Genomic DNA, 14893 nt, shown 5'->3' on the forward strand with positions numbered 1-14893 from the left:
GCAGTGGCAAAACTTGACCTGAAGTGACTGAAGCCATTATAGTCTTCACTTGCCCTACTTAGTATGAATACTCATAACTGTCACCACGGGAATGTTGATGCATACTATCGGGTGCTGCCTCAACCACTGGAGAGAGTCCCCAATACAGAGCGTGGACACTGGATGCCTTCTAACACTTCGTGGAGTCCGAGTTCAGAAGCCATCTGGTTCAGGGAGCTCAGGGCTCCCTCTTCCATCTTCCAACACCTTGCCCTCTCTTGTCTGTTGTTGCTCCTCTGCCTCATCCTGTGGGGTTGGCACAGAAGCTTGATTCTTGTAGGGGTATGGGAGGGAGGAAAGATAAGCATATGAATTCACTGTCACATTTTACAGGATGGTGTCACTTTAACAATTCAGAAAGGAGGGAGAGGGAGCAAAAGAGAGAGAGAGAGCACACAAGAGCTCGTGATTCATGAACACCAGTGAAAGCAACCCATCCCACATCTCCACCAGGATCACAACTCCAGCCCGTGAGAGACCGATGGCCATTCTGTGCCTGCAGATGTGATACCCGGAGGGCTTGTTCATGGGTACCCAGCCTGGAACGAATAATCTGAATATAACTGATATGGTTTGGCTCTGTGTCCTCACCCAAATCTCATGTCAAATTGTAATCCGTAATGTTGGAGGGGACTTGGTGGGAGGTGATTGGATCATGGGGGTGGATTTCCCCTTTGTTACTGTTCTTGTGATAGTGAGAGAGTTCTCCTGAGATTTGTTTTTTTAAAGGTGTGTGGCACCTCCACCCCACTCTCTCTTCCTCCTGCTCTGGCCATGTGAAGGTGTGCCTGCTTCCCCTTCACCTTCCGCCATGATTATAAGTTTCCCAAGGCCTCCCTAGCCATGCCTTGTGTACAGCCTGAGGAACCGTGAGCCAATTAAACCTCTTTACTTTATAAGTTACCCAGTCTCAAGTATTTCTTTATAGCAGTGTAAGAACAGACTTATACACTAACCAGCAAAATGAGAGATGCTCTCTTTATTACATAAAGGGAAAAGGTATCGTATGCTTCAGAAATGTTAATGTCATACAAAGGCAAAGAAGGGCTACAGAAATGTTCCAGATTAAAGAATGGGATGACTAAATGCAATACCTGATCCTAAACTTGATCCTGCACTGAAGGAAAGAAATACTATAAGAGGCATGATGAGATCAATAGACAAAATTTGTATACAGATATGGGACTTGAGAAAGAAATGTATCAGTGTAAAAGCCACTGAAATCAGTAACCGCATAATAAATGAAAATGTTTTATTGTTAGTAAATACACACTGGAATAGGGGTAAAGGCCTGTGATCTATGCAACTTACCCTGAAATGGTTCAGAAAGAAATTTTATGTGTGTGTGTATATATATGTACATGTGTATACATGCATATGCGTGTACATGTATACACACATACATATAGACAGAGAAGATGATAAAGCAACTGTGGCAAAATGCTAGCATTAGGTGACTCTGGGTAAAGAATAAGTGGATGGGCATTCTTTGTACTATTCTTTTTTGTGTGTGTGTGATGGAGTCTCGCTCTCTTGCCACACTGGAGTGCAGTGGCACAATCTCGGCTCACTGCAACCTCTGACTCCCGGGTTCACGCGATTCTCCTGCCTCAGCCTCCCAAGTAGCTGGGACTACAGGCACCCACCACCACACCCAGCTAATTTTTGTATTTTTAGTGGAGAGGGAGTTTCACCATGTTGGCCAGGACGGCGTCGATCTCTTGACCTCGTGATCTGCCTGCCTCGGCCTCCCAAAGTGCTGGGATTACAAGCGTGAGCCACCGCACCCAGCCTCTGTACTATTCTTATTGTTACCATTTTTCTTCATTCTTTCATTTCCAAATGAAAAGCTAAAAATCTATTCGTATCTTGCCCCTCAACATCTCCCATATAATCTTCACTTCTTGCCTTATTAGCATTAATATCTTGTTTCACAGATTCTCCAGTTTTCTAGCATTTTATTGAGATTGCTTTGCAAATGTTTGCTGAAATGTACATTTTGCTTTTGTAGTGAGTAGTCTCAACAAATGTCTTCTTCCTCTGTGAGTGTAGTTTCCTGACAACTTCCTCAATTTTGCCCATGGCGGAACATTCAGTCTCTGTCTTCTCTGATCTAGAATCTTTTCAGGCCTCATTTCCCCCTGTTTACTCCTACTTGAAGGAGAGGAGATCTATATGGACCTGCTACTCGTTGGTAAACAGAGTGGATGAGTGCCCCTCCGTCTACCTCTTGAGAGGAGGGTAACTTGAGCAAACCATTTCTTGCCAACTTCCTGGTGGCCTAGAGGCTTTAGTGTTGTGAGCCTCCGCTCTCCTAAGAGTTGAGTCTTCCGAGAGCCTGTGGTCTGACTGTTCTTCCACAAAGGCATGAGTTTATTCCTGCAGCTTGCAGCAATCTGCTGGGTTTTCTTCTGGCAAGAAAAACCATAACCCAAAGTGCAAGGCCCCTGGGTCTCCTGGGCTCCCCCAGTAGGTCAGTGTGGCCTCTCAGAGGGCTCTTCATGGGGCTATTTAGCTTTCTGGGAATTACAGTCTCAAGATGGTGCTGGACACAAAGCGTGGGCATGGGGGAGGAAGACATCAGATAGCTGGCTGCCCCACACAGCTGTCACACGCTAATGCTCAGGAAAGGCCTCTGATGAGCTGTTGAGCAATATTTCTAGTTTCCAACACTGTTGAAACCTTGCCATGTTTCACAAACTTTGCCTCTGCAATGTCTGGGTAGGGAAGACTGTGTCAGGAGTGGCTGAAATTTGCTATTAATACTAGTATTGAACTGTGTCTATTCTAGCCACGAAACACCTCCTGACCCCAAGAAAAGAAGGAAAAAAGAAAAAAGGAAAGAGGAAAGGGGAAAAGAAAAATGAAGAAAGGAGGAAGGAAGAAGAAAGGTGGAAGGAAGGAGGGAGGGAAAGAAGGAGGAAGGAGGAAGAATGGAAGGTAAGAAGGAAAGAGGGAGGAAGAAAGGAAGATGGGAGGAAAGAAGGGGGAAGAAAGGAAAGAAGAAAAAAGGAAGAAGGAAGCAGAAGGGAGGATGGAAGGAAGGAACTAAAGTAGGGAGAAAGAAAAAGGAAGCAGGGAAGGAAGGAAGGAGGAACGGAGGGGAAGGGAGGGGGGAGGAAGGGAGGAGAGGAACAGATGGAGGCTGCTGGGGACAGCAAGTTTGGGTGAGCAGTTCTGGGTCTGGTCTGTGAGCAGCTGCCTCTCTTTAGTGTCATCCCACCCCTGCTCACTCAGACACCTTCTGAGCAGAGCTTCCCATCACTTCCAGGGTTAACATGACATTCAAAAGGTTCTCTGTGGTCTGGTTTCACCCTGCAGTGAAGCAAATTCTGGCTTAACAATGGACATAATTCTTACCAGGCTATTGGAGGTTGGTCCCCCACCACTATGGTGGTGGGTGGGAAGCAGAGCAGACAGCTAGTCCCATCCTGCTGTGGGAGAGCTGTGACTCTTGCTGAAGGAGACCACAGAGGCGCCAGGATGGGTCCTAGGAGGGGCAGGCCCAGGGATATGGGCCCGTTGAGGGGGGAGGGTGTAGGGTAGGACCCCAAGGTGAGCTTCTGCAGCTGATTGGGAGCTTGCAAGCTGAAGGTTTAGAGGGAGCAAGCAGAGCTTTGGGCAGATAGAGACAAAACTCATGTGGGACTTCCATCACAGGAAGGCCGGGCGGGCACAGAGGGTCACTGCAAAGGGCACCAGAAGAGGGTTTAAGGGAGGAGCTGGTGACCAACAAGATGGTGGAGCCCCGGAGGGAGAGATGTGAGCCTCCTGGGCCTGCAGGGACAAAGAAGAGGAAGCCACTCCCAAAATATGCCCACAGGACTGGGTGTGGGGACAGGATAACCTGAGACTTCAATCCTGCCAGTCAATGTCAGAGCTTCCCATTGTCATGCAGGACCCCAAAGGCAAGGGCCCCTAGAGGTGAGCCTCCTAGGACACTGAGCAGATCGGAGGGTAAAAGGGGATGGAAAATGCAGGGTAGCCCACCTAGGTGTCTGTGCATCCTCCTATTCATATGGGCGGTGGTCAGGACAGGAACCTGCAGAGGGAATGGAAATGGCGTCTGCTGAGTGCTGCCTCCACAGGGAGCTGTTCTGCGCATTTCACATTAGGAATCACTCATGCCTGTCTATGAGCAAGGGGTTACTTATGCATCCATTTGTAGAGGAAGAAGTTAAGGCATAGTCAGTGTTCCATGAGATGGCCACTCTTATCATCCTCATTGTACACCTGGGAAAGCCAAGGACAGAGAGAGCCACTACCTGGCCTAGAAAGAATAAGCTGGGATCTGAACCCAGGAAGCCTGGCATGAGAGCTGAGCCCCTCACCACTGCCTCTGTTCAAACCTGACCAGGGTTGTACCAGGAGACTTTTTTGCTATAGCTGAGATGTTCTTATTCTTATCCTCCATGCCCATCCCTTGATTGTCTTCAATCCCTGCAGAATCACCCCTTTGCTCCCCTGCCCCAGCTCAAGCCCCCATACTTTGTCTAGACCTCTTTGTCTAATATCCCAATACTTCCCATTAGTGGTCCTGACATGCAGCCTGAGCCAAGCCTTTCTGCAGCTGCTCTTTGAGGTCAGCGGCATCTCCCCAGTGCCCTTTTCCTTGTCAAGGTCATGAGTTTCCCCATGCACTTGAACCACCTGTATTAGTATGTATGTAATCTTGTTCTTCAAATCAGCTCCTTACTGAAATATATTTATTTCAAAAGAAATGGCCAGGTAAGATGGTTCATGCCTGTAATGCCAGCACATTGAGAGGCCAAGGTAGGAGAATCACTTGAGCCCAGGAGTTCGAGATCAGCCTGGGCAACACAGTCAGACCGCATCCCTGCAAGAAGTTTTTTAAAAATCAGCTGTGTATGGACGTGTGCACTTGTGGTCCCAGCTACTCAGGAGGCTGAGGCAGAAGTATCACTTGAGACCAGGAGGTTGAGGCTGCAGTGAGCTGTGATTGCACCACTACACTCCAGCCTGGGCAACAGAGCAAGACCCTGTCTCAGTAAAAAAAAAAAAAAAAAAAAAGAAAGAAAGAAAAAGAAGGATTACAAAAAAGATAATGTCATATATCTCCCATAAATGGAAAATGATTCTTTCTAAATATACCTTAAAATGAATAGAAAACTATTAAAATTAGAAAGACACACCCATAGACCATCTACAATCAGGAACTTTCCTCCATAGCACCATTTGAAATTATACATTTATTTGTTATTATTTATGTGATAGGCTGTGAGCATTCAGTCTTTCAGTGATGAGTAGAAGAAAAAGGAAATAGCATAGGATGATGAAAAAAGTACTAAAGAGGGAAAAAATGTGCAGAGGAAGATTTCTCTGAAAACAACCTACTGCAAGGCTAGATGAATATTTTAGAACACTTCTGAGTTGCAGTATGGATAGGTGTCTACAAGATGATTGCCATCTGCTGTTATTAGCAGCTTCTCCAATACCTTGGATTTTTTTTTAAGACAGGGTCTCACTCCATTGCCCAGGCTGGAGTGCAGTGGCACAATCACAGCCCCCCACAGCTTCTACCTCCTGGGCTCAGGCTATCCTCCCACCTCAGCCTCCCCAGTAGCTGGGGCTGGGATTGTAGGCATGAGCCACTATACCTGGCTAATTGTTTTATTTTCTGTGGAGTTAGGGTCTTGCTATATTGCCCAGGCTTGCTTTGAACTGCCGTCCTCAAGTGATCCTCCCTCCCCAGTCTACCAAAGCACTGTAATTACAGGTGTAAACCACTGATCCCAGCCCCAAACCTTGTTAATTTGAGTTTTGATCCAGGTTTTCAATCAGCAGTCTTTTGTTTGTTTGCTTGCCTGCTAGTTGTTTGTCTCTCATTCTTGATGTCTACTCCATTAAGGCAGGAGTCTTTTCTGTTTTTATTTATTTATTCATTTTGAGACAGAGTCTCGCTCTGTCACCCAGACTGGAGTGCAGTGGCGCAATCTCGGCACAGGGCAACCTCTGCCTCCTGGGCTTAAGTGATTCTCCTGCCTCAGCCTCCCAAGTAGCTGAGATTACAGGTACCTGCCACCACGCCTGGCTCATTTTTGTATTTTTTAGTAGAGATGGGGTTTTGCCATGTTGGTCAGGCTGGTCTTGAACTCCTGACCTCAGGTGCTCAGGTGATCCACCCACCTTGGCATCCTAAAGTGCTGGGATTACAGGTGTGAGCCACTGTGCCCAGCTTTTTTTTTTTTTTTTTCAATTACTAGATGGATATTCCCCACCTGGATGAACGTGGCAAGTTTCATCTCGCCCCATGTTATCGAGAAGTAGGAAATGTCTGCAGTTGAAGTTTTTAGAGTCCATTTTTTTTTTTTTTTTTTTTTTTTTTGAGACGGAGTCTCACTCTGTTGCCCAGGCTGGAGTGCAGTGGCTGGATCTCAGCTCACTGCAAGCTCCGACTCCCGGGTTTACGCCATTCTCCCGCCTCAGCCTCCCGAGTAGCTGGGACTACAGGCGCCCGCCACCTCGCCCGGCTAGTTTTTTTTTTGTATTTTTTAGTAGAGACGGGGTTTCACCATGTTAGCCAGGATGGTCTCGATCTCCTGACCTCGTGATCCGCCTGTCTCGGCCTCCCAAAGTGCTGGGATTACAGGCTTGAGCCACCGCGCCCGGCCTAGAGTCCATTTTTAATGCACACATTGGTTTGTATTTACTGACACAATGAAACTTTAAATTTTTTTCTGGTCAAACCCGTTTACCTTTTCCCTTATTGTTTCAATCTCTGGTTTCGTATTTATTAAGTTGTCCCTTGATCCCAAGATTACATAAATATTCACTGAAATATGCTTCTTGTGTTTTTATGGTTTCATGTTACTTTTGAATCTTTAATCCATCTAGAGTGAAAAACAGAAACCTAACTTTATTTCATTTCAAGGGATTGGCCATTTGCCCAAACTGTTTATTGAAAAAAAGCCTATGATTTACACACTGATTTGAAAGGTCATCTTATCGCATATTAAATGCTTACATAACTTCCGGTGGGCATGTGGAGTTCTGATTCTGTGCCACTGCATTCTGACATCAAGAATTCAATGTTTAAAAGACTTCTAGCTTTAATATCTGATAAGGCAAATCTCATTCCCTGCTCCCCTGGTTTTCTTTTCAAATATTTATTGCTAGAAAATGGACATTTTTGCAATATTATGTCTTTCTATCCATTCTATCCAGGGACATGTATACATATATCTCTCCATTTACTAAATAATTTGTGCTTCTCAGGTAAGAGTTGGAGCCTTCTGATTTTAGGTCCTGTATGTGTTTCCTTATTTAGTTTACTCCTAGGAACTTCTAATTTCTCATTGAATTGTGAATGGGATCTTTTCTCCCCCAATATATTTTGTTACGACTATTTTGGGGCACTTGGCAAGCCGCAAGGTTTTGTATATTTATTTTGTAACTGGCCACCTCACTGAATTCTCTTTTCAACTTGAATAGCTCCTTTTCCCCTGTGGTTTTCTCTGGATGTTTGACTTCTGTGCCTTTTGTGGCAGAAGCCAGGCTGTCCAGGCTGAGTCCCAGCACTCTTGGGGGGACAGCTGACCCTCCTGGAATGGCCTTCGGAGGAGGCGTTGTACCCTCCATCAGCGTTTAGGGATCACTCTCCAAACAAAATATTTTTTCCATGAAGGAGGTTTTTTTTTTTTCAGCGTCAGTTGGTATTTTGGTCAGGAATTACAGAATGTACTTCGCAACAAGTTAAAAACACACTGCTCTTTAAAACCAGGCCTTTTCCAACAAGATCAACAACAAATGTGTTACTTTTCTCACACCTTAGACATGTAGGAAAATGTGTACTCAGGGAGCTGGCCGGGCGCCCGCCTGGGGAAGGTGCCAGGCTGGATGAATGCTCTGGGGCAGGGGCTGTGCTTGTCCTTGTTTGCCAGCCTTTGAGGAGCTAGCTGCTAAGAGTCCCTTCAGAGCCCATGGGCACCCTGGTCCTTGGAGCGCAAGCCAGGGCAGCTGGCAGCCTCCACCCGGAAGGAGGGCTCCACCATGCAGGAGGGCTGGGCACATGTCTCTGTGTTTTGTTTGCATTGTCTCAGTAATGAGCCACATCACACAATGAGGAAGGTGCCTTTTTTCTCCTTTTAAGAAGAGAAACTGAGACTTCACATGTTTAAAGTAATTTCCTCCAGGCCTCGTAGACGTTCAGGGACAGAACCTGGAATTAAACTCTGTTTAAGCCAGAGAGTCTCAAAATTTTAGTCTCAGGACCCCTTTTCACTCTTAATAAATTAATTAAAAATTGCTGAGGACCTTGATGAGCTTTTTTTTTTTAATGGTGAGTTACACCTATTGGTATTTAATGTATTTGAAATGAAAATGACAAGCTTATTTATTTTTATTGATCTATATTAGGTTGTACATATTTTGGGGGTACATGTGATATTCTTATACATATATACAATGTGCAATGATCAAATCAAGGTAATTGGGATATATGACACCTCAAACATGTATCTTTTCTTTCTGTTGGGAACATTGCAAATCTTTTAACTATATTGAAATATACAAGAAATTATTGTTAACCTATAACACTTGTTCCTTCTACTTAACTGTATGACTGTATCCCTTAATCAATTTTGGAGGAACTTTTAAAGCACAGGAACACATGCTGTCAGAGTGGTGACATCACAGCCCCTGCCCATTGGCTGTCAGAGCAGTGACCTCATCATACCTGCTGGAAGCTGCTGCCATACCCCCGAGAGAGAATGAGAGACAGAGGTAATATGTTAACATTGTCACGAACACAGTTTTCACCTTGAAGCTGCCCTGAAAGTGTATCAGGGCCCCAGAGCTCTCTGGATCACTTTGAGAACCACTCAGTCCTCTAAACTGCTGAAAACCAGCGCCTTTGTGAACACAGATCAGGCCAACTTGGAGTTTCTGTGCTGGAAGGATGGCTTCAGAGAAGCTCATCGTGGCCAGAAAAATGTGGGAGGATGAAGAGGTCAGTGATGAAGAAGGAGCCAGCACACCTCTACTGAGTGACCTCTGTGCAGACAGGGTTCCTAGTGCTGTCTGTAATTCCTTCATGATGGAGACACCAGGACCACTGCTGCCCACAGAGGCTAGAGAAATGAAGGGGCTTGCCCAAGGTCACACCACCACTGGGGAATGGCTCTAGGAGACTGAGCGGGTGGAGTGCCCTGCTGAGATGACCTTCCATTACCTGGCCAGCCCTCGCCAGCCCAGGACAGGCTCCTACCTGGTGTTTTAACCTGATGTTTGGTTGACAAAGCAGGGAGTGTTAGGGCCCAGCCTGTTCTAGCACTTCCTTCATCAATCAGCAAACCTCTAAGCACCTATGCTGCTCTGCAGGTCAATCTGGGAGGCGGACAGGAACTATCAACTGAACAAATACAAAATGCCAGCCTGTGCGAAGTGTAGCAGAGGGCGTGCAAAGACACCACTCTGCCCTCAGGTTTCTGAAGGAGGTACTCTGTAATCTAACCACCCAGTTGTCCCCATCTGCCTGCTAGGTGACCTGAAGGCCTACCCCATGCTCCCTCTTACTTAGCCTTTCTCCTTGTGGTTCCCTCTGCAGGGGATGCCCTGCTGCTGCCCCCCTTTCCCTGCCCCCTCCCAGCCCTGCTACCTCCAGCTCCTGAAAGCTGTCCTCAGAGGCCCACAGCAAACATGCACCCTCTCCAGCCTCACCCCTGGCCAGGGCCAGTGGCACCTGGAATCAAGTTGCCTTCTCCATGTTGTCCTTGCCCAGCTCTGGGATGTGGCCAGAGCTGTCCCAGCATAGTTCTCGCACCATTTGTCCCAGACAAGTTGGTCAACCCCCATCCCACGGGCCTCCCTGCCCACCTGGGGACCAGGTTAGATTCTGCCTCTTCTCTCCTGTTTTCACGGCTTCTGTCTCAAGGAAAGCCATGCTCTATCCCTCCATATGTCAGGAGGTCCCCCCCAGCTAGATCCCTGCCTGCCCCACTGCCCACCTCTAGGGTCCATGCTGCCCACTGACCTAGCACGGGTGGTTCACAGGACCTGTCCTGGGGGAAGGCCTAGCTCAGCTGAAGAGGGCAGTGGAACGGCACACACAGCGCTAAGAGAAGGGGCGCTGGAAAATGCAGGAGGATGAAGAGCACAGCCCCAGAGGAAGGTGTCACTGAGCTAAGGGAGATGTGGGGGTCAGGAGAGCAGAAACACATGGTGAAGGGCTGGGTCCTTGCAAAGGCAATCGGTACTGCCATAAACGGGAGGAGGTACCAGGCCTGGGACCCTAATGAATGGCACAAGCTACTTCCTGTCTCTGAGCCTCGATTTCCTCATCTGTAAAATGGGAGTGATAATAAGACCTTATCCTTAGAAGACCTGAGAGCAGGCGGCTTCATCCGCTTCAGTTGCACAAAGGCGGCGCTGGCTGCCTCTGACGCCCTCGCCCTCTTGGCCTGGGCAGCTTTTCCCTGTCCCGGCCACAGCCACAAAGGCCGCCTGGGAGAGAGAAAGCTGCCGCTTGGGAGAGAGGAAGCTGCCGCCTGAGTCCCACCGTACAGCGCCCTCCTCGGAGGGTAAATGGAGCCTCCGGCCACGGGCGCGCGGCTGGGCCAGGCTGCTCTGCAAACCGCTCACGTGCTCCTGCCTTTCATCGCCGGGGACTGCGCCAGGGCGCGCAGGAAAACATACAGCCCGGAGCTGCAAGAAGCCCTTCTTTCTTTCCTTTAATCACTCACTGCCGGGCTTTGCGTCTCCTCCCCTCGCTTGCGGGAATGTTATGAATGGAATGTACGGATTCCAGCCTGTGCACGCGCGGCCAGGAATGCAGGGCGCAGCGACCTCTCGACCCAGGGCCAGCGCTCCGCCCCAGCGCCACAGCCTGGGATCCCAGAGCCACAGCCTGGGATCCCGGAGCCGGCCCGGCCGCCACGAACACTCAGGGCCACGTGGCCTGACGTCTGCAGTGGGAGATTGAGACGCCAAGCTTTCAAAGTGAGGCGAGCGAGCCAAGCAGCGCCGCCGGGACACACCGGGGCCACGGGCCACGCTCACGCTTCGGCCCTGGGAATGTGCGCACCGGCACACACAGCAGAGTATATGCACACAAAAGGGTGCACACACCTACTGGGGCGCACACGCAGCCTTTGCATGCACAGAAACACCTCAAGTGGGGCACACATACACACACTGGTGTACACACACACTATGGTCTTTTCAAACCGATGCACATAGTAGGGGGTTTTTGCACACAAAGAGACCTACACTCACATTCCAGAAGTCTGCACATTGTGCACCCCTACCCACATATAACTCCAGTGGTGTACACACAAAACATAGCTGGTTGTGTACCCAAATAAAAGGGGCGCATATATCCATGGCACAGTGTGCACGCAGGCACATGTAGTGGAGTGCTGTACTCACGAGAGACCACAAACACGGCTTCCATCGCTTTGGCGGACAGAGAGGCTCACCTCACACAGAATGCCAGCCCCTGGCTCCCTGGGCTGGAGGAGAGACCTCGGTTCCTCCCTCCCTCTCAGCCCCCACCCTTCCCAGCCCGGCCTCTCAGGACTGAGTCTCCTACAGATGTGAAGGGCTGGGAAAAGCTGCGCAGAGAGGACTTTGAGGGGTGCAGTGGGGGGCCTTCTTTGGGGCTGTGCTAACTCAGGTCCTTGTGTGTCTGTTAAACCGTGACATGAGGGGCTAAGGGACTGGAAGCCGTTGCCTGGAGAACTGGAGTGCCCATAGGGGCTCCAAGGCTGATCCAAGCAGCGCCTGGCCTCCGTAGTCCTGCTCCTGGCCGCAGGTGGCCGCCAGCCAGCCCTGTGTCCATGCCAGCTCCACTACCTCCCTCTGGACACAATGTTCTCTCTTCGGATAAGGGGCAAACGTGAGCATCCCAGCCCCGTGGGAACCAGGGCATCCTGCCAACCCTTTCATTCATTCACTTATCCATCCAGTCATTTATTCGTTCATTCAGGAACTGTTTGCTGACTGCCTAAAACATGCCAGGCACCACATGCCAGCAGAGGCCATCGAGACACTCTGCCTCTGTCCCCAGTGCCCCACAAATTTCCAGCTCACAGATATGTTTTGTTTGGCCTTGTGATAATTTTAAAGCTTGTAAAATAATAAAATAATATAATTTTAGTAATATTAAAATGACATATTAATTAAAATTATATGAACCCTGAAAATTTGAGACAGGTCTCAGTTAATTTAAAAAGTTTACTTGGCTGGGTGTGGTGGCTCACACCTGTAATCCCAGCACTTTGGGAGGCCAAGTTGGGCAGATCACAAGGTCAAGAGATCGAGACCGTCCTGGCCAACATGGTGAAACCCTGTCTCTACTAAAATTACAAAAATTAGCTGGGCATGATGGCGTGTGCCTGTAGTCCCAGCTACTAGGGAAGCTGAGGCAGCAGAATAGCTTGAACTTGGGAGGCGGAGGTTACAGTGAAGCAAGATAGTGCCACTGCGCTTCAGCCTGGCGACAGAGGGAGACTCTGTCTCAAAAAAAAAAAAAAAAAAAAAAAAGGTTACTTACTTTGCCAAGGTTGAGGACACACCCATGACACAGCCTCAGGAAGTCCTGATGACACGTGCCCAAGGTGATCAGAGGACAGCTTGGTTTTATACTTTTTAGGGAGACATGAGACATCAATCAATATATGTAAGAAATACATTGGTTTGATCTGGAAAAGCAGAACAACTTGAAGCAAAGGCTGGAAGACCCAAAGTGGGGAGGGGGCTTCCAGGTCACAGATAGGTGATACACAGTTATGTTCTTTTGAGTTTCTGATTAGCCTTTCCAATGGAGGAAATCAGATATGCATCTATCTCAGTGAGCAGAAGGGTGACTGAATAGAATGGGAGACAGGTTTGCCCTAAGCAGTTCCCAGCCTGACTTTTTCCTTTAGCTTAGTGATTTGGGGGCCCCAAGATTTATTTTCCTGCCACAAATATTACTAAGATAACATAATAAGAATCCAGATTTTCATCTCACTTTGGAAAAATGGGAGAATCTGACCTTCAGCCTGCCTTCTCACTAGGTAGCACTGCCTGGCGCGGAGCCCAGCCGCCCCCTTCCGCCTGGCCCATGCACTGCACCTTACCACTGCTCCAGCCATCCTCTCGGCCTTCCCAGGCGGGGCCTGACTTTCTGGGGGCTCATAGAGCATCTGCGTTAGGCCCTAGGAGTGTGTGCAGCAGGAAGCCTCCAGGGGAGGTGGCTTGCATCCCACACTGTCCGGAGTCCAGGAAGGGACAGCCTCCTGAGTATGGCTGGGCAGGACTGTCAGCAACCCAAGTGGATTAACTCCCCGACTCAGAACTTGGAGCATTTGTTTGTGTTTTAAGCAGAAGGAGGAAGAGTAGGAAGAGTTTGGAGAGAAAGGTCAACTGAAATTGAAACATGCACACACCTTGGATTCTTCAGAAATGGGTGCAGCTTGAAACGTCTCACCTTCCAAATTCTGGCAGCCAAGTGAGCGGTTTCCTACTTCTGTTCATAACACCCCTCTGAAGAGACCCTGTGCAACTGCCAGCTGCCAGATAGCTTCAAGCTAAACAGGGCGGAATCCCTAATCCACTTCACTGTTCTTAGACACAATCCTTGATGACTCCTCTGGCACTTCTGACTTGCATTTTAGGGTCGTCCTTTTCTTTCCTAATCGGATGTCTGGTTGCAGGGTTCAGTTGACAAAGTGAGATGAGAGAGCCAAGCAGTGCCACCGGGACACATTGGGGCCACGTTCACACTTTGGCCCTGGGGATGTGCTCACCAGCACACACAACAGGGTGCTCACACACACTGGGGTGCACACACAGCCGGTGCCCCAGTGAGTGAGCCCAGACACTTCCTACAGCCCCCAAGGCATGTTGGTCTTATTTCAGGTAGGGTGGGTTTAGGGCAGCTCTGTTTCTTGTCACCAGTGTCTGCACTTCCATTTCTCCATTTACCATACCTTGCTCTTTTGATGATAAGAACAGAGCATAGGCAGACCTTGGAATCACCATACATCTGCTGTGCAACAGACTGCTGGAAGAGCTGCTAGAAGAGTCCCTGGCCACACCAACCACAGTGGCCTCCTCTGCCTGCTCAATCACTGAGGGGCAGCTATGTCAGTTGGGCACCAGGGAAAGTGGGCTAGCGGTATTGGGGTCAGGTGTACCAAGATGCGGAAGCAAAGACAAGCTAAAGCTGCTGTCTCCCAGAAAGCGGGTGTCCTGGGAACATGCTTGAGAGAAGACAGAGCATCCTTGCATGGTGGCAGAACATTATCCCAGGTCTTGTGGAATCCAGACAAGTGCAAGCCAACGTCCTCCCCCTTCCCCAGCTGCCTCCCCTCCTCTCTTCTGCTCCCCAAATCTACCCCTGCATGGCAAGCTCCAGTCTACAAAGTCCATCTCCAAATGCCACCTCATCTTGCAAATGCAGTGTCATCACCTCCATTGAAGGGATGAAGTCAGCCAGGACCAGAAGATGCACCTGGCTGGCCAACGACAAATAATGAATTGATGGAAGGGGTTGGAGTTAACCAGAACAAGATGCCCCAAGCAAGAGCCATGTCTCCAGGGACATTGCCAGGCCGACCTTCTTTCATTTCTCCTCCTTGGAGGCAGCACAGGTACCCAAGGCCCTGGCATCACTTCTTCTGTGCCCAGCACTGTGGTCAGGAAGATGCACTTGAAGGTGAGAGGTCACTCCCTGCCGTGAGCGTCTTAGGGCCTGTAGCCTCATCCCTTCTAAGCCTCTCCATGGATAGAGACCCAACCTGGGATCCTGCTTTCCAGGAAGGTCTGCCTCTTTCTCCCAGTACCCAGGGTCTGGATCCTCACCTCCTGGGGTGACAGGACCCCCTTATAAGAAGGAGCTGCCTGTTAGGTG

Source organism: Macaca fascicularis, chromosome 2 (genome assembly GCF_037993035.2).
Source record: "Macaca fascicularis isolate 582-1 chromosome 2, T2T-MFA8v1.1".
In the NCBI taxonomy this organism is placed as follows: Eukaryota; Metazoa; Chordata; class Mammalia; order Primates; family Cercopithecidae; genus Macaca; species Macaca fascicularis.